The sequence below is a fragment of the Onychomys torridus genome, chromosome 15, assembly GCF_903995425.1.
Source record: "Onychomys torridus chromosome 15, mOncTor1.1, whole genome shotgun sequence".
Taxonomy (NCBI): Eukaryota; Metazoa; Chordata; class Mammalia; order Rodentia; family Cricetidae; genus Onychomys; species Onychomys torridus.
In genome coordinates, this window is record NC_050457.1 from 24,484,717 (window position 1) to 24,505,983 (window position 21,267).

The following is a 21,267-nucleotide window of genomic DNA, read 5'->3' on the forward strand; positions in this document are numbered from 1 at the left end:
TAACCGTTTTGTGGCTTTTATTTAATTGTTGGGGAGGAGTACTAGTGATGTGCCTAGACAGCTAACGTGTGAGGGTTCAGTATGGAAGCAGGGGGTGTTGGGCGTGCTATTGTAAACAGTTTTATCCCTTTTATGAAAATACAGACTTTTCTTCAAATCTGCCTTTGAAACTATACTACTTAATTGAAGCACATCTATATAAGAGTTATTTTTCTGTTGCCGGAGAGTTAAAAATACAGGCATCCGTGTCTCTATTGGTCTGAATCTCAATGCTTAACAATTGTGGTCACTTTAGTCAGCATGATGGTGCATGCCTGTAATCCTAACTGTAGCCAGAGGCAGGAGGATTTACCACAAGTTTGAGGCCAGCTTGACCTACATATTTAGTTCTAAGCCAGCCAGGGCCATAAGGTGAGATCCTTTCTCACAAGGAACAAGCGGAGAAAGAAACAATTGTCATTTGACCTAACTGTTCAGTTTTTCTCCTCTTTCAAGACAGGCTGTCATGTAGGCCAGGTTGGTCTGAACCTTGAAATGTAGCTAAGGATGGCCTGGAAGCCTGACCCTCCTCCTTCTATCTTCCAAGGGCTGGCATTACAGGTGTGCACCACCATTCATGGAAAGTAGGGATAGCAATATCTATATAATAGGGCTGCTTGGAGGATTTTATAAGTTAATGTTCAGAGTATCTAGACAAGTAAATGGTATGTAGTATCACTCAATAAATGTTAACTATTATTACTCATGGGGAAGTTTGGGATAGTGATTTGAGGAGGAAAATGGAGTTTTCATCAGGATAAATCATGATGTTTTATCACAACAGAAAAATAACCCATACAGATCTTGAGCTTCAACTCTGAATCCTCAGGGAGTCTTTCTAAACCCTCTGTGTAGATCATCTACATTATAGTTTTGCACACTTCTGTGCTCCTCATCCTTTTCTTCTTCTCCCTCCTCTTTTTGCTTTAAAAATATTTATTTTCATTGTATGTTTGTGAGTGATTGCCTGCATGTATGTGCACCATGTATGTGCTTGGTGTCTACAGAGGTCAGAAGAAGGCATTGGGTCTCTGAAACTGGAGTTACACACACTGTGAGCTCTCATGTGGGTGCTGAGAACCAAACTCCAGTCCTCTGCAAGAGCAACAGTGCTCTTTTTTTTTTTTTTTTCTCTGTAGCTTTGGAGCTTGCCCTGGACTAGCTCAGTAGACCAGGCTGGCCTCGAACTCACAGAGATCCACCAGCCTCTGCCTCCCGAGTGCTGGGATTACAGGCATGCGCCACCACCGCCTGGCACAACAGTGTTCTTAACAACAGAGCCCTGCCTTTCCAGCCCCCCTTCCTCCTCCTCTTCTTTTGTTTGACGCAGGTTCTTACTGTGTAGCCCAGGACGGCCTCAGATTAATGATCTTCAGCCTCTTGAGTGATGAGGCCATTAGGCCCAGCTATTCATTTTTTTTTGCTTTAAATCATGTGATGACTTATTTATTGGATATTATTTACACACACACACACTTGGTTTTTTGAGACAGGGTTTCTCTGTATGGCCCTGGCTTCCCTGAACTTGCTCTGTAAACAGGGCTGGCCCTGAACTTAGAGATCTGCCTGCCTCTGCCCCTCAAGTGCTAGGATTAAAGTTTTGCACCACCATGCCCTTTATATATCTATATCTACCTATTTATCTGTCTTAAATATATATAATACATATATATTAAAGACTTATTTATTTTTGTTTATGAGTATTTTGTGTGCACATATGTCTGTGTACCACATGAATGCAATGCCCACTTGGAAGCCAGAATAGGTGTTGGATTCCCTGGAACTGGAATTACAGACAGTACTGAGCCTCCATATGGGTGCTGAGAATTGAAGACAGGTCCTCTGGAAGTGCACACAGTCCTCTTAACTGCTGAGCCATTGCTCCAGATATGTTAGTTGATTAGTAGATTACTTGGCTGAATTCCATGAAGGAGGAGACAGAGAGCATCTTACCTTTTTCTTCTGTCTCCGCCAGTGTGTAGTCTAGTGCTGGAAACAGCAGACATGCAATAACAGCAGCTCATAGAATGAGTAAGTGGGGAAAACAGAAGATATGTATACACTTATCAATTCCAGAATATCTGTTCTTTGTGTCTTAGTTGGGGTTTCCATTGCTGTGAAGAGACATCATGACCAGGACAACTCTTTTTCTTTCTTTTCTTTTCTTTTTTTTTTTAAGATTTATTTATTTATTATGTATACAGAAGAGGGCGACAGATCTCATTACAGATGGTTGTGAGCCACCACGTGGGTGCTGGGAATTGAACTCAGGACCTTTGGAAGAATAGTCGGTGCTCTTAACCTCTGAGCCATCTCTCCAGCCCCAGGACAACTCTTATAAAGGAAAACATTTAATTGAGGTGGCTTACAGTTTCAGAGGTTTAGTCCATTGTTATCATGGCAGGACATGGCAGCATGCAGGCAGACATAGTGCTGGAGAAGGAGCTGAGAGTTCTACATCTTGATCTGCAGGCAACAGGAAATGAATTGAGACACTGGGTGTGGCTTGAGCATTTCTGAGACCTTAAAGCCCACTTCCACTTTGACACATTTCCTCCAACAAGGCCACACCTCCAAATAGTGCCACTTCCTATTAGCTTATGGGGAATAATTACATTCAAACTACCACATTCCACTCCTTGGCTCCCATAAGCTTGTAAGAATATCATACTGCAAAATGCATTCAGTCCAACTTCAAAAGTCCCCATAGTCTATCACAGTCTCAACAATGTTTAAAAGTCCAAAGTTCAAAGTCTCTTCTGAGATTCATGCAATCTCTTAACTGTAATCATCTGTAAAAATAAAAATAAAATAACAGATCATATATTTCCAACATATAATCACACAGAATATGGATAACCATTCCAAAACGTAGGGAAGGGAGCATGGTGAGGAAATACTGGACCAAAGCAAGACCAAAATCCAGCTGGGCAAACTCCAAACTCTGCATCTCCATGTCTGATGTCAAAATACTCTTCAGACCTCCAACTCCTTTCAGTTCTGTTGACTGCAACATACTTCTTTGGGCTGGTTCCACTCCCTGTTAGCAGCTCTCCTCAGCAGGTATCCCACGGCTCTGGCATCTACAACATCTTGGAGTCTCCAAGGCAATCCAAGCTTCACCTTTACAGCTTCACATAATGGCCTCTCTAAGCCTCCATTCTACTACACGTTGGCCTCAGCAACTTTCCTTAGTCCCAGAGGAAGATTCCATAATCTTCCTTTCTTCTGTCTTTGACTCTAAAGCCAGAGCCAACTGGCTAAAGCTGCCAAGTTCTGCTGCTTTCTGGGGCTGGAACATGGCCCCCCGTTTAATTACATCTTCTCCAGCTCTCTATTTTCAGTGGTTTTCTTTGCTGCCTAAGGTTGGCTGTCCCGAAACTGTATCTGCAGACAATGAAGGTATTAAACTCTCCACTCTCACAACTGAATTTAGGTTTCAGTTATCTGAGAGGGGCAAAACAGGTGTCTCTCACAACAAAGGGCCATTTATCCACAAAATCCTTGCATTCAGGGATGAGGGACAGAGCACATACAAGACCTTAGTCAGCTCCACAACCTCTTAAGGACAAATCTGCAGCCCAATTCTGACTCATGTCTAGACTTGCCCAAGCTTGTGCAAGTATGTCCAAAAATGATAAGACTAAACCTCACACAACTAATGTAACTGCTGCTTGCTTAACTAATTATGTTTGAGATGACCTAACTGCTCCTGAAACTCCCCTAACTATGCTTAAAAGGACCTGCATGCCTTTGTTTGTGGTCACCATTTTGTACAAGTAACTGACCCGCATGTGTTGGCTGTTTCTGCAGAATAAACGCTCTTTGCTTCTGAATATTATTTGAGTCTGGGGTTTTCAGCCTTTCCTCAGCCCCTTACAACTAGGCTGGCCTCAAATTCATAGATTTTTCCTAACTCTGCCTCTGGAATGCTGGGATTAAAAGCATATGCCACCACACCTGGCTCTAGGCTTTTCTTTAGTTGCTTTTTACAAGTTGGAAACTTAGCTGGGTGGATCTTGCTAGGAGGTCACAACTTTCTTTTGCGCTTTTCCTGGAACTCACTTGGTAGCTCAGGCTGGCCTCGAACTCACAGAGATCCACCTGCCTCTGCCTCCCACGTGCTGGGATTAAAGGCGTGCACCAACACCGCCTGGCCCTTTCTATTTATTCCATTTTTAATCTGTTTATCTCCTTGAACACAGGACTTGGCTCCATTCCACTTCCTGGTGCTCCTTTTCTCCTCAAATTGTACATTTTACATCTCAAATAGTATATTTTATATTTTTCCTTGCTCAGCTTACTCCTTTTCATTATATATGTTCACTAGAGTTAACACTAATAACTACACGACAGAGTCTATTCTAGGCTGTCTTGAGATTCCCTCTGCCAGTAGAATTAACCAAAATCTTTTCACTTTAGTCACAGGCAGATATTTTGGGCAAGGACAAAAAGCAGTCACATTCTTTACCAAAATATCACAAGAATGATCTCTAGGCAGCACACTAAAATTCTTCTGCTCTGAAACCTCTTGAACCAGGCCCCCACGGTTTAAATCGCCCATGCTCCTACCAGTATGGCCCATTAAGCAGTGCTTAAAGCATTCTACTGCTTTCCCAACTCAAAGTACCAAAGTCCAAAATCCTCCAAACAAAAACATGGTCAGGCCTAGCACAGCAATATCTCTCTCCTGGCACCAACTTCTGTCTTAGATAGGGTTTCTATTGCTGTGAAGAGACACCGTGCCCATGGCAACTCTTATAAAGGAAAACATTTAATTGGAGTGGCTTATAGTTTTAGAGGTTCAGTCCATTACCATCATGGTGTAGAGCATGGCAGCACACAGGCAGACATGGTGCTGGAGCTGAGAGTTCTACATCTTGATCCTCAGGGACAGGAAGTCAACTCACTGTCACACTGAGGGAAGCTTGAGCAAAAGAGACTTCAAAGGCCACCCTCATAGTGACACACTTCCTCCAACAAGGCCACACCTCCTAATAGTGCCACTCCCTTTTGGGGCCATTTTCTTTCAAACCCCCACACTACCTTTGATTAGAAAAAAAGTTTCTTATACTATGTAGACCTGGCTGGCTTAGAACTCAGTGATATCTACTTGCCTCTGCCCTGAACCCCAAGTGACCATGCCTAGATACTCTCTTTTCTAAGCATTTTAGTTTACATATTATCATACATGCATATATTGCATTCTTTCTCCCATTATGAAAACTGTATAGGCTAATAAATGATGTAACTGCATATGTTGAACTCCCCAAATATGTGCAAATGCATTTTGCTTGTTCATGTTCTAAGATGATGGTTTAGAAAATGGACCAGTTTCTCTGAAAAGCTGGTCATAGTCAGCATGAGTCATGAAGAGGTTATCTCTGTACAGAAAATAGCTTTGGAATGATCACTCGGCTTTTTGTTGTCTGTGTCTGCTTCCCTCAGTCTTCCTGTCCACCACGCCAGCCTTCTCTCCTGCTCTGAGGAGATTTCTGTTTAATAGGATGTGATGTTTTGGATTCTGGCACTGGAAACAAAAGCCAACTAACCTGATCTTTAATCAAAATTTGTTGTAAGTTTGTCTTTTGTTATGGGTTAGATAGCCCTTTAGCAAATAGCAAAAAGAGTGGGCACACAATACACACAAAAAGACAACTTAACCCAGGTATCTAAAGACAAGGTGCTGAGCCTCATACTTGGGAAAATGTCAATGGAAACCTAGATGAAATACAATTCCATATTCTGTGAGTTGGCAAACCTCAGAAGTGTGTTGTTGTTTGTTTTGGCTCTTTTTGGAGGCTGCCACCCAGCTCCCAAATAAATCACACACGGAGGCTTATTCTTACTTATAAATGCCCAGCCTTAGCTTGGCTTGTTTCTTGCCAGTTTTCCTTAACTTAAATTATCCTGTTATCTTTTGCCTCTGGGCTTTTCCTTTTCTATTCCTGTATACCTCTCTCTGTTTCTTACTCCATGGCTTGCTGAGAGCTGGGTGGCTGGCCCCTGGAGTCTTCCTCCTTCTTTTGCTCCTTTTCCTTCTCCTCCCCAGTTTCTCCTTCTATATAGCCTCTCTGCCTACCAGCCCTGCCTATCCTTTCTCCTGCCTTGCTATTGGCTGTTCAGTTCTTTATTAGACCATCAGATATTTTAGACAGGCAAAGTAACACAGCTTCACAGAATTAAACAAATGCAACATAAACAAAAGTAATATACCTTAAAATAATATTCTACAACAGAAGTATTACAACATCACACATGGCTGTGAGAAAGATAACTTCAACTCTTTGTGGGAGATCACATGATTAAAGTCCTTCTGCAGAGCATTTTGTCACTGTTTACTAAGTTGAAGATGCACAAGTATTTGGTGGAGCAGTTTGGCTCCAGCATGCACAGCCTAGGACAATGTTTCTGGGATTAGGGTCTTCAGGCTGGCAGCATCAGCACCACTCAAGAATTTGTTAGAATTAGATGAGAAGGGTTGGGGATTTAGCTCAGTGGTAGAGCGCATGCCTAGCAAGCACAAGGCCCTGGGTTCGATCCTCAGCTTAAAAAAAAAAAAAAAGAATTAGATGAGAAACTCAGAAAGGAGGCAGGAGGCAGCAGACAGCAGGCTTCAGGCTAAGAAACCACTCAGGTGATTCTGGTGGACTGTAGAGTTTGCGAACCACTCACTGGAGGCATGCTTGTAAACAGGCACACGGAGACACGTTTGGTATTCACTCTCTCATAGTCACAGGGCAGAATGAGGTACCAACTTCAGTTTTTGACTTAGTTACTTTTCTATTGCCATGATAAAACATCATGATTAAGGCAACTTACAAAAGAAAGCATTTAACTTGGGATTTGCTTACAGTTTCAGAGGGTGAGTCCATGACCATCATAGTCAGAGGGAGCAAAGCAGCCAATGGGCAGGCATGGCACTGGAGCAGTAGTTTGATCCACAAGCAAGAGGGAGTGGGGAGGGAGAGAGGGAAAGAGAAAGGGAGAGAGAGAGGGAGTGGGAGAGGGAGAGAGACAGGGAGTGGGAGAGGGAGAGGGAGAGGGAGAGAGAGAGAGGGAGAGACTGGGCCTGGGATGGGCTTTTAATTAATTAATTAATTAATTAATTAATTATTTATTTACTATGTACACAGAAGAGGGTGCCAGATCTCATTGCAGATGGTTGTGAGCCACCATGTGGGTGCTGGGAATTGACCTCGGGACCTCTGGAAGAACAGTCAGTGCTCTTAACCTCTGAGCCATCTCTCCAGCCCAAATATTTGATTTTTGGATGGGTGTGGTGGTACACAACTTTAACTCCAGCACTCGGGAGGCAGAGGCAGGTGGATCTCTGTGGGTTCTAGGTTAGCCTGGTCTATAGAGCGAGTTCCAGGCCAGCCATGGCTCTCTAGTGAGACCCTATTGTGGGGAGCTGTCTTACCCCAACTTTTTCCCAGGGTACCCTTGAGCAGGAGCAGGAAATATTAGCTAGAAAGAGAGAGAGAGAAAGAGAAAGAGAGAGAGAGAGAGAGAGAGAGAGAGAGAGAGAGAGAGAGAGAGAAAGAGAGAAACACAGAACAGGCTTGGCAGGACCTGGATCCTAATCCATCCGGCCCTGACTGTCTCTGCCCCAGGGTTTGTAAAGGAATGCCAAGGGGTGGAACCAAAGACCTCCTCACCCCCCAGCACAGCCAAGTGCAGACCATCTCGGACACCTGGTACTCAGGCCAGTGGTCCAATCATACTTTTATGCAGACCTGCTGGGTAAAGCCACTAGGAAACCTAAATGGGCTCCAATGTCCTATCTTAAAAAAAATTGTATTATTTTTCACTGTGTTTTGGTTTTGCAGGGCTCTGCACAGGCGAGGTAAGCACTCTCCCACCAAACTATATCCCAAGGCCCAGAAATGATTTATTGTTTGGCTTGTAGTTCTTACCTGTGGTCAACAGGCCACATCTGGTGATGTGTCATACAGTCAGTTAGGAGGATATATGATAATCTCAAACTAAACTCCCCATGATACAGAGACTCTAGCCAGCTCCTATTACAGAAAATCCAGAGCCTCTTCACCAGCCACATACAGTATGACTCTTATGGTCCCTTTCAGTCTGAGATGACAGTCCTCATCATCATGGAAGGGTGTATAGAGAAATAAATGATCATCACCCTTCTGCTCCCTAGGAAGAGTTTTGGGACCACATCTTTCAAGGGGATAGCTGTAGGAGAAGAGTAGGGACTGGAGGAAGCAATATCAATGTTAAAAGAAGCCAGTGGCAGTAGACTGGAAGCCCTTCCCTACCTGGGCTTCATGTAACAAACAGAGCATGCCCAAGAGAAACTCGGGCTGTATAAACATGGGCAGGTAGGTGCTATGTAAATGACTTATAGAAGGTCATAAGCCTCATGGACCAGTGATTTTTTGAGTGGATGCCTTCCCACAGGCCACTAGCCCATTCCCATCCTTGGGAGTCATTCCCCACCCCCTCTCTCCTTCCTTCCTTTCAAAAACTTCTTTACTTATTTTTGGTATATGGGTGTTTTGTCTGCATGCACGTCTGCCCAGAAAAGCATCAACCCCCACTGGGACTACAGTTTTAGATGGTTGGAGCCACCATGTGGGTACTGGGAAATTGAACCCAGGTCCTCTGGAAGAATAGCTAGTGCTCTTAACTGCTGAGCCGTCTCTCCAGTTCCTGATTTTCCTTACTTAATAGACTTTCTCTATTTCTAAAAAAAGTCAGACTCTCAAACTCAGAGGTTTTACTATATTTAGTGAATAGCTCTCATTTATATTAAAAACCTCCTTTACTTTGTAAATGACATCACCTTTACAGTATCATTTTGTTTTATTTTTATATTTATGTCTTTATTTATTTTGGTATTTTTGAGACAGGGTTTCATTATGTAGCCCTGACTGTCTTGGAACTCACTCTGCAGACCAGGCTAGCTTTGAACTCACAGAGCTCTGTCTACCTCTGCCTCCTGAGTGCTGGGAGTAAAGGCGTTCACCACTACACCTGGCTTATATTTTCATTTTATATTGACTTAGATTGTTTACTTTGAATTAGATTGTTTCAGGAAATGTTACAATATAATTATTAAAAATATTTTGCAACTAGGGCAGAGGAGATAGCTTGGTCTGTAAAATGTTTGCCTTGAAAACATAAGGGCCTGAGTTGATCCCCAGAACCAACATAAAAATGTTTTGTGGTGTGTGTATATGTGTGTTCACGTATGTGTGTGGTTGTATATGTGATATGTATGTATTTGCGTGTGATATGTTGATATTTGTATATGTGTGCATGTATGAGTGTGGAGATCAGAGGTCAATATTTGGTATGTTCTTTAATTGCTTTCCACATTATTTTAAGATAGAGTCTGTGTAGACCAGGCTTGCCTCAAACTCAAGAGACCTGCCTGCCTCTGCCTCCTGAGGGTCATGGTGCCCTACCATGTCAGTCTCTTCTTGAATCTGTGTCTTATTGATTGGGCTAGGTTGGCTGGCCAATGAGATCTTGGGGTCCACCTATCTCTGATACCTTCATTCTGCACCCATATTTTATGAGGGTGCCGGGGATCCAAAATCCTTGTGCACTTTCCCAACAAGGTCATCTTCCTCCAGACTAGTCTCTCTTATAACATTTTAAAAACAATTATTTATTTATCTCTGTGTGCATGTGCATGTGTATGTATGTGAGTGTTGGCGTCCATGCGCTTGTGTGCTACCAAGTGGAAGTCAGAGGACAACGTGAGCGAATTAATTTCTCCATTTATTTTTATGTGGATCCTGGGATCAAACTTGGTTCATCAGGTTTGGCAGAAAGCACCTTGGCCTGCTGAGCCCCCTTTCTGGGTCTCTTATTTTCTTTCAGTGGAAAAAATCATCCTCTCACTTATTGACATTAAGAATATCCTTTGTATTCTAAGGTTATTTAGGAAATCCCTTTTATTCTAATACCATCTCTAAAGTTCTTATCTGTAGTACCTTAGGGTGGTTTTAATAGTTTCAACACTTTTTAAAAATTTTTCTGATCCACCCCTTATTGATAGCCACCATATTTTTATACATTTTTATGTTTTGAAATTATAATATAATTTCATCACTTCTTCTTCCCTTTCCTCCCTTCCCTTTCCCCTGTTTTATCCCATGAAGCCCTCTTGTTCTATCTCAAATTCATGGCTTTTTTTTCTTTAATTGTTGTAACACATACCCATATTCCTAATATATATATTCCTGAATACATAAATACAACTTGCTCAATCAGTATAATGTTTATCTGTATGTATATGATCTCAGGGCTGACCGCTTGGTATTGGATAACCAACTGAGGCTCTTCTCCTGCTCCCAGAATCCCCCAGTTGTCTGTAGTTCTTTGTCTAGGGTTGAGGTCTCGTGGGCTTCCCCCCTTTCATGTTAGCATATCTGTTGTTGGTGGTGTTCAGGTCTTGTTTAGGCAGCCATATTGAGGAGACTATGGGTGTAGCTTCTCTGATGTTCCTAGGAATCAGAATCTCACAGCAAACTACCTGATCCTCTGGCTCTTACGGTCATTCCGCCCCATCTTCTGAGATGATCCCTGAGCTGTAGCACGGGAGCTGTGTTGTAGACGGTTCAGTTGGATCCCTTGACCTTAACTTACTCATGGTGAATGGGTGATCGGTCACTGAGGATTAGAAGCGGAAGAAGATAGACCAACTTTCTCAGGTCTGGCTGGAGAAGGGTGGTCTGAGTATGATGCTGGCGTCTTTGCTATAGTCTCTAAGACAGATCACAGTTTATCTCCTACTCTGGGACATTTTGTGACTTCCCAGTCATCCGGCCACATGAAGCGTCATCCCCTCCCTTCAGTTTGGTGTTGTCTTCCTTTCCCATCCTGTTCCATCCCCATCTTTCCTGCTTTATTGCCCGAGGCTCAGTCACCTCAAAGAACAGAACTCTCTCTCTCTCTCTCTTTTTTTTTTTCCCCAGAGCTGAGGACCAAAGAACAGAACTCTTGTGTGGCTCCTTATTTGGGGTAGGAGTTGTACATGTGATCAGAAGCACTTTAAAGCCTGACTCAATTTGCATTTTGATCAACAAATATTTTAAAACTTCATGAATACCCAAAGCAATAAAAACTAAAAAAGAAAATGTACCATGGCAGATACACAACTGTGTGTCCCAGATCCATTTTCTAGAGAGAACTTATCTAGCTGTCAGCTCCCAGCTGCCAGCTCCTGGGGCTTGCCACAGCTGTTCAGGGTGGCCCCAGACTGCAGTGGTGGAGTTAACAAGGCCTGGGTATTCTGCAATGCTCTGATAGATCTGACCCACTCCAGAGCATGTCCTAGGGCCAAGACTTGATTGGGCTCATGTCACGGTTAATCCTTTCTCTCTACTCCTTGTTTTTTTTTTATTATTAATTTAATTTTTTTTATGTGTATGGGGATTTTGTTTACATGTACGCTTGTGTAGCATGTGAGTACCTACCTGGGGCCACAGTGGTCAGAAGAGGGTGTCAGATTCTCTGGAACTAGAGTTATAGATGGTTGTGAATCACCATGTGGGTGCTGGGAATCAAACCCAGGTCCTGTGGAGTCGAGAAGTTCTCAAGTTGTGGGTCACAATCCCTTTGGGGATCAAACAACCCTTTCACAGGAGTCGCATATCAGATATCCTGTATATCAGGTATTTACATTAAAATTAATAACAGCAAAATTGCAGTTATGAAATAGCAACAACAATAATTTCATGGCCGGGCGGTGGTGGTGCACACCTTTAATCCCAGCACTTGGGAGGCAAAGGGAGGCAGATCTCTGTGAGTTTGAGGTCTGCCTGGTTTACAGGGTGAGTTCCAGGAGAACCAGGGCTACACAGTGAAATCCTGTCTTGAAAAACAAACAAACAGACAAAATACTAATTTCTGTGGTTGGGGTCACCACAACATGAGGAACTGTATTAAAGGGTCGAGACATCGGGAAGATTGAGAACCAATGTTCCAGGAGAACGGCCAGCACTCTTAAATGCTGAGCTGTCTCTCCAGCCTCTGGTCCCTGTTTTTAAATGACTACCTACTTCTTGTTTATTGGTAACAAATATATCATATCCAAATTCTAAATCAACGTCTTCCCTTGTGGAACCCAAGTAAGGTTCCTTTCTGTTTTCAAACTTTCAAGTTCTCACAAATAAACTAGAAGGAATAGTGATGGAGGAATTATGGGTGATATAAATTACTTTGTTTCAACTTTTAAACATTTTATTAACATTACCTAATACTTTCACCATTATTACTTTTGTAATTTGAAGAGCTACACTATGAAGTTATGTTTAGAATATCAGAAAAACTAGAACCACTTTCTGGGAGCCAAGTGCAGCCAGACATGCTTCTGCAGTTCCAGCACTCGAGAGTCAAAATGACCATGAGTTGGAGGTTAGAGTCCAAACAGTGAATTGGAGGCTAGCTAGGGCTACAAAATGACATCCTGCCTCAAACAAAACTGAACAAAGCCAAACCCTCATCAAACCATGGAACACACACACACACACACACACACACACACACACACACACACACACAAAGCATGCATCCATGCACACATGTGTACACACACGCAGTGGGGCGGGGGTTGAACCTAGGGCCTTGTGCATGCTCAGCAAGCATTCCGATACTCAGCATGCTCCAGTCACAAAGTCCTCCCATGTTCCCTCCCAGGCAGTCTCTCTCTCCCACTGTCCTAGTCTGATTTGCTATACAATAATAAAGTATTGTAATACTTTGGTGGGCTAATAAATAATATGCATTTATTCTCCCACAGTCTGGACACTGGAAAGTCCAAGGATGGAGTGCAGATGTGGTGCTGTACGTAAGGAACCACTTCCTGCTTCATAGACACATCTTCTTGCTCTGTCCTTGTATAAAGGAGATAGCTAACTCACTGAGCCTTTTATCAATTTTGATCCCAAAAGTTCCTCTGCTAATATTTGGCTTGATGATCATATTCAACATATGAATTTTGGAAAGACCATAGTACCCCCAAAATAGAGGAAACAACTATTTTAATTTTTCTTTTCTTTTAAAAATTATTTAATTAATTTTGAGATAGGGTCTAGAACTCACTATGTAGACCAGACTGGCCTGATTATCACAGAGATTTGCTTGTCTCTGCTTCCCGAGTGCTAGGATTAAACGCATGTACCACCACACTTGTCCTAGCCCACAAGATTTATTTTTATTTTTGTGTTTGTGTGTGTGACTATGCCATATGTGTGCCAGTGCATAAGGAAGCTAGAAGAGGGCACTGGATGCCCTGGAGCTGGAGTCACAGACAGTTGTCTACTGTGGAACAATCCTTTTGTCCACTGTGAATATGTATTACTCTCATTGGTTAATAAAGAACTGACTGGCTGGTAGTCGTGCAGGAAGTATAGACGGGACAACTAAACTAAGGATGCTGGGATGAGCAAGGGAGGAGTGAGAGGAGTCACCAACAGATTCAGGGAGAAGCGAGATGAGCATGCTGAACTGAGAAAAGGTACCAAGCCATGTGGCAGACTGTCGATAAGACATACGGGTTAACTTAAATATGAGTTAGCCAGTAACAAGCCTGAGCTATTGGCCAAGCATCTGTAATTAATATAAGCCTCAGTGTGATTATTTGGGAGCTGCTGATGGGACAGAAACTTCTGCCTACAGTTGTTGCGGCGAGCTCCTCGACCAGCGAGGAAGAACAACCACCATTCGAGGATTCTTCTCAGATCACACTTTATTGGAGCCCTCTTGATTGAGGGAGAGTGGGAGGTGAGGGGGCTCCAAGAACCAAAAGGCAGCTGCTTATATAGGGAACCAAGTGAACGGGTCAATCTGTGATTGGATCCCGCCAGAATGCAAGCACGGGAAGCCACGGGATAGGCTGAGGACATAAGGTCAATTACCATATACGCACATGCACAAGCCTTGAGGCGTGCAGCCCAGCAAGCACAGCCAAATATGGAGTTGTTTACAGCAAAGCTGTCAGGAAGTCGGTGCCATCTTAGAATGGCGGCTCCCTACAAGTTGTGAGCCTCCTGCTCCAGGTGGTGAGAACTGAACTCTGGTCCTCTGTAGGAAGAGTAAGTGCTCTCAACCTCTGCCCCATGTCTCTTGTCCTGTTTTCTCTGCCATAGAGATTTGTCTTTTATAGAACTGCTGTGGATATCACTCTGTATAAATAAAGTGCTGACTGGCTAGTAGCCAGGCAGGAAGGATAGGGTAGGCAGGACAAGGAAGAGGAGAAGGCTGGGAATAGGAAGGCTGGAGAGACACTGCCAGCCGCTGACATGAGAAGCAACACGTAAAGACACCGGTAAGCCACAAGCCATGTGGCAAAGTATAGACTAACAGAAATGGGCTAAATATAAGAGTAAGAGCTAGACAATGGTAGGCCTGAACTAATGGCCAAGCAGTTTAAATAATATAAGTGTCTGTATGATTATTTTATATGTGGGTTGTGGGACCGCGGGGGCTTGGTGAAACCTGGAGAGAAGCTCTCCAACTACATAGAACATCATATAAATGCAACTTAATATGTTCTTTTGAGTAGGCTTCTGTCAATTCACATAGTGTTCTGAAATTTCTTGCTGTTCCTGTGTGTATCCATAATTTTTTTTTGTTACTGTTTTGTTGGTTTTGATCCTATATAGGTAAGTGACATTTTATTGGTTTTCTTCTTTGTAGATATCTGGGTTGTCTCCATTTTGGGATATAATAGATAAAGCATTACACAAGTTTTTGTATTGACAAATGCTACCCTCCAACCCCCGCCCCCTGTGGTAAATATCTAGGAGTGAAATGGTCAGATCACAGGCAATCATTATTGTAAGCACTTTTGCCTTTATGAAAACATGTAGACCTTTCTCCAGAATGCCCGATAATTTTATAACCCTATCAACCATGTTTGAGAGTTCTGATTATTCTGTCTCTGTGCTGACCTTTGGTGCTGTCAATCTTTGCAAATGAAAGGCGTTCTGACAGATGTACACGTAATGGCATCTCTTTTAATCTATGTTTCTCTAGTGACTAATAAAAAAGTAAGTTTTTTTTTTTATGTACCAGATATTTCAATGTCCTCTTTGGAAAAGTGTCTTTAGTACTACAGAAGTGTAAATTCAGCTTGATAGGCCTGCAGCCATCTTGAGTTGTATACTGCCAAGAGTGCCCCAAAGGAACCACAGTTGTGTTTTTTTCAAGTATATTATCCCCAAAAACTCTCTCTCTCCCTTTCTGTCTCTTTCTCTCTCTGTCTCCATCTCTCTCTTCTCTCTCTCTCTCTCTGTATGTATGTGCATGTGTGGGTGTGCTTGCGCTTGGTCTGTGACACAAGGTTTCATTGTGTAGTTCAAGCTGGGTTGAAACTCACGGTGATTCTCTTGCTCCAGCCTTCCAAGTGCTGGGATTAGGGGAGTTCACCATCACACTAAACCCTTAGCTCATTTTTTCTTTCCACGTGAGTGTTTCTTCTAGTTTAAAATCCAGTAACGTTGTTTTTGTTCCCTGAAGCCAGAAGTCAGACCCTTGTCCTGAGCCATGGTTTCAGTATGGACTGATGACATCAGTTCTGGTCACTTGATTTTTTTCTGCGGTCTGTTGGCCATTGCGTGGTTTTCACGCAGGAAGGAAAGACAAATGTCAGACACCAGAGAATTATTTCAGAAGTGACTTCTTTCTTTTTCGAATACTTAAAGCTCTTTTGCTATTCCTCTCTGTGGCACTGATAGTATAGAATATGTGTGTATTCTGGTTTCTCCTGACACTATAAAGACTTAGAGCGTGTGCTGACTAATTTTGACACAGTCTAGAGTCATCTGAGAGAAATGGACCCCAGGTGAGAAAACGCTTCCTCAAGATCAGGCTTTAGAAAAGCCTGTAGATCACTTTGGATGGGAGAGATCCTAGCCCATTGGAAGTGGGGCCACCCCTGGGCCGGTAGCCCTGGGTTCTTTAAGAAATCAGGCAGATGTAAAAACAAACAAACAAACAAACAAAAAATGAAATAAAAATAAAAAAAAAAAAAGAAAAAGGAAAGAAATCAGGCTGAGCCAGTCATAGGGAGCAAGCCAGTGAGCAGCACCGCTCCACGGCCTCTGCATCAGCTCCTGCCTGCAGGTTCCTGCCTGTGTGAGTGCCTGTCCTGACTTTAGCACTGTGGAAGAGTAAGCCAAACAACCCCTTTCCTCCCCTCTTTGCTTTGGTCATATTGTTTTGTTAGTTCAGCAACCGAAACCCTGACTGAGTGAGATACAGGCATGGGCATTTTCCACTTGTACCCCCTACATCCCCCCAAATTGATAACCAGTGAGTCCTATACACATAGAATAAAAACAAATAAAAAACCACACTTGTTTAATAGATAATGTCAAACAAAACAAACCCAAGCCCCCTCCCCCCCCAAATCCCCACAATATATCAAGCTGAGACAAAAACTGATTAATGAGCCATAAGGTTACATCATTGCCTTGTTCAGGAAGTGAGTGAGACGTGGCTGAGATGCCAGGGCCGCCTTTGGCATCCCTTGTGGGCACGATACTTCGGAACAGAGATCACCTTTAAACACACTGACTGGCTGTACCTGTTACCAATAGGGAAACTTAGAATCATCAGTTTTGGAGCTTTGGGCTCCTGGTCCTGGCCCCAGATCTGGAGCTGCCTGGAGACCGCACAAGACTCTGCCTTAGCTAGCCCAGGCTGTTTACCAACGCACCATGGACGGTGTGGTCGAGACAACCAACGTTTAGTCCTCATCGTTTTGGAGGGCAGGAAGCCCAAGATCGGGGGCTGGGGACGTGACAGTTGGTAGAGTGTTTGTCTAGCATGCCCAAAGCCCCGAGTTCAAGCTCTAGCCCTGCAGAAAGCAGGTGTGATGGTGCACACTTGCCATCCCTGCACTTGGGGTGGGGGTAGTGGAGGCAAGAGCATCACAAGTTCAAGGTCATCTTCATCTACACAGTGAATTCAAGCTTGGCTACATTAAGAGCCTGTTCCTCCTACCCTGGAATTCTTTTCCAAGCTCAGGGTGCTGGCACGGGGTGTGTGTGTGTGTGTGTGTGTGTGTGCTTTGAGAAGCTCCATTCCTGGCTTACCTATGTGTAGCTGTCGGAAACTCTAATGCTTTCTTCCCCCTTTATATCAGTGGTTCTCAACCTGTGGGTCACGACCCCTTTGGGGGCCAAGTAACCATTTCACAGGGGTCACCTAAGACCTCTGCGTATCAAATATTTACATTACGACTCATAACAGTGGCATGCCTCATTACAGGTATGAAATAGCAACAAAAAAGATTTTATGGTTGGGGGGGTCACTACAACATGAGGAACTGTATTAAAGGGCCACAGCATTAGGACAGTTGAGAATCCCTGATGTAAGGATACAAATTTCAGTGTGTGCGGTCCTGCTTTCACAAGTGAACATAAACATCATTTCTCCAAGGCCCTACTTCCAAATACCTTTATGATGAGGGTTTCAACATAAGAGCTTTGGTGGCAGGGTACACAAAATATTCAGTCCAGCCAGGCGTGATGGTACATACCTATAATCCTAGCCCTTGAAAATAGGGGCTGGAGGGTCAGGAGTTCAAGGTCACGCTCTGATACATCGTGAATTTGAGGCTAGTCTGGGTTACATGAGATTGTTTCAACCACCCCCATCCCTCATTCACTCCACAGCAGAGGCAGTGGTGTATTATATTATCTATTTTAAAGAAAACCACAGTGGCCTAAGCTACCTGAGCCTAAGCTGTTTAAACGCTCATTCTCCTGTGAAAACAGGCTCACCATCTAGTCTCAGGCATCAGGTGGGATGCATGTCATTCATTTTGGTTCATTTGCTAGACATTTGTTAGGTATAAAAAATGATCCAATGATCATTGTTGTATGATCCAATGAAGAATTCTGCCTGAAGAGAAAGAAGGGAGATAAAAAACGTGAAGCCACTAGAGGACGACATAATACAACAATACAATGAATTCCGACAGTCCAAACAGCCAGAGCTCAGCAGAGTGGGCAGACACAGCAGCCTCCAGAGACTGGGGAGGAAAGCTGGCCTTTAGCTGTTTCCTTGCGTCCGCCAAGAAAAGACAATGCATAGAGACTTCAGAGCGTCCACATTGGAGGCTGACTATGCATGAGCTTTATCAGAAGTCCAGCATGTGTTTGGCTCACTTTCTCCCTCTAGCAGGTCTGATGAACCCCCTTTCCCTTTCAGAAATGCTCACTCCCAGAAAGGGGTTGTAGCTCAGTTGGCAGAATGCGTGTTTTCCATGCACAAAGCCCTGGTTTCAATCCCCAGGACCCAGTTTAAAAAAAAAAAAAAAAGTCACGGTGGCACCTGCCTGTAATCTCCAACTCTTGGGAGTTGGGGGCAGGAGGATCAGAAGTTAAGTTCAAAGTGGCAAGTTGGAGACCTTTCTGGGTTACACGAGACCTTATTTTTTTTTTTTTTTAAATTGCTTACTTTTTTTAGTCTTTGAAAGCAGCTGGATTTTGAGCACCCAGAGGTTAGCTGGTTTTCAGCCTGATATATTTTGGTTTCCCCAGTATTTGGAATACTGAAGAATTTATAACTCATCCTTGAAAAAAAATTTTTCTTTCTTTCTTTCTTTCTTTCTTTCTTTCTTTCTTTTTTCTTTCTTTCTTTCTTTCTTCCTTCCTTCCTTCCTTCCTTCCTTCCTTCCTTTCTTTCTTTCTTTCTTTCTTTCTTTCTTTCTTTCTTTCTTTCTTTCTTTCTTTTTTTCTTTCTTTCTTTCTTCCTTTAATCTTAAACAGAGTCTCACTATGTAGCCCTAGCTGATCTGGGACTCTTTCTGTAGACCAGGCTGGTCTTGAACTCACAGAGATCCATCTACCTTTGCCTCCCAAGTGCTGGGATCAAGGGTGTATACCACCACACTTGGTTCAATAACTCTTTTATATCAAGTTCTTGATAAATAAATAGGTATATCTTTTATATAAAGTAGGTTTTTACTTGTTTCTTTGAGACAGAGTCTCATTACATAGCCCAAACTGGCATTGAAATCACTATGTAGCTGAGGCTGGCCTTGAACTCTTGATTCTCCAGCATGCTAGGATGACAGGTATACAGCACCATTTCCAACTGAAGTTGTTATTTGGATGTGTTTTCTTTTTTTATCCTTCCACACTGCATTTCACAATATGATCTGAGTGGAGACTTTTGAGAATGTCTGTAGCTTTCTTTCGATGAGTCTTTCTACTCAAAAAGGGCACCAGAATATTTATCTTGACTTTATGTTATCAAAATTACTTAGCAAAGTCCTCAGTTACTACAAGTTAAAGCTGTCTGCTTTTGTATATCCAGTGCTTAGCACAATAAAGGTGTGTCCTTAGTAAGTGCTAAGTAAAATGAGCAGGCACTCAGTAGTGGGGTCTCCACAAGTGCTTGAGGAACCTCACTTAGAGAAAGATGGAACAGGAAAAATGTCAGAGTTCAGCTTGCCTGTCCATAGGCTATGGGAAATGTTTCATGTCCAGAGCCTTTTGATGAGGGAAATGGCATTGGGAAGTCCTTGATTCATAGACCACCATATTCTAAATGATGTAACCTGACATTTTATCTAAGGACCATCCGCCTAGAGGCTAGACCAGTGGTTTCCAAAGTATGATCTTGGTCAGGCATGTTGGTGCACATCTGTAATCATGGCACCTGAGCAGTAGGGCAGAAAAATCCATGATTTGAGGCCAGTTTAGGCTACCCGAGACCTTGTTTAAAAACAACAACAACAACAACAACAACAACAAAAACCCCGGTCATCTCAAGATCAGAAACATCAAAATTGTTAGCTCAAAATCAGGCCCCCAAAATGGCAGCACTGCTGATAGTGTCCTAAATGACAGCCTGGGCTCAGCTCAGGCTGGACTCTGAGCAAGCACACAGGAAGATTTCCAGAAAATAAACAAAAGCCTAAAGGCTGTCGGGCGGTGGTGGTGCACGCCTGTAATCCCAACACTTGGGAGGCAGAGGCAGGAGGATCTCTGTGAGTTTGAGGCCAGCCTGGTCTACACAGTGAAATCTAGGACAGGCACCAAAACTACACAGAGAAACCCTGTCTTGGGGGGGAAAAAAGCCTAAACCCAGCATTTCTCAGAAACCTTGGAAAGTGGGTTTCTGTTGGCCAGGAAAAGCCATTATTTCCTTTATCCACTCCTACAGCTAACTACCTTGAGCAATGAGCAATGGGGCACCTAGCTCCCTATTAAACACGCCTGCAACAGATCAAAGTCCCTGGCTGTCTGGGGCCACAGGCCATCTTCTATGACTCTAACTCCCAGCTCTTCTTGCTCCCGGGATCCTCTCCACTGCAGCCTGTCTCTTCAAACCTGGCATGGTTCCTGTCAGGCTTTTTCTGCTCTCTCTGTGCTCCATCCACAAGAGACAGCCCTGGTAGTTTGAGCTACCCAATAAACCTTTATTTCTACCCATGGAGCGAGTGGTCTAGTTCATTGGTTTCACTGTGCCCTTGCTTACAAACATCACTTGAAAGTTTGTTAGAAATGCATATCATTGAACCCTGACTGGAGGTGTACTGAGTCAAATTTTGGGGGGCAGCTTATGTTTTCATAAGCCTTCCGGGTCATTCTGTGCTCAAATAGGAGACTCTGGGTCAAGCGACTTATGATATGGCCTATATATTACTAGCTAAATCTCAAGTGTTTATACTGACAGTACATAAGTGTAAGGTACGTAGATGGTGGTGGAAGCGGATCCAGAGTTGTCAGATGGGGGCCAGGATATAGATGACAAGAGGCTGTAGAAGCTAGAAGTTGTGTGAGATACAGTGGTAAAGGGGTAGAGATGCAGTGAGATGCTGAGATACAGTTGGTGGCAGATGAGCAGGACAAGCAGGATACCTGAGTTATCACAATTGCGGATTGTCAACAGACATGGCTGTGGAGGAGAGCATGGTGCCCTGGGTTCCTTTGTTGCCACTGCTGAATTGCTACTTGCTCTGCAATTCTACTTGAGTAGCTTGAAGTTATCTTGACAGCCACACCCCAACCTCCAACATACCCAAATAGTCTATCTCACTGGCATGGTGATTTGGCCTCATGTACAATTGATGTTAAATCCTTTGTGGGGTGTGTGTGTGTGTGTGTGTGTGTGTGTACCAGAAAAGTTTCTATAAATTGAAATAACAGAAGTTGAACTTTAGTTTCATAGAGAAACAAAAATAAAAACAGTGGGTGGATTCCTTGCCTAGTGGTTTGGCTTCTTCTTCTT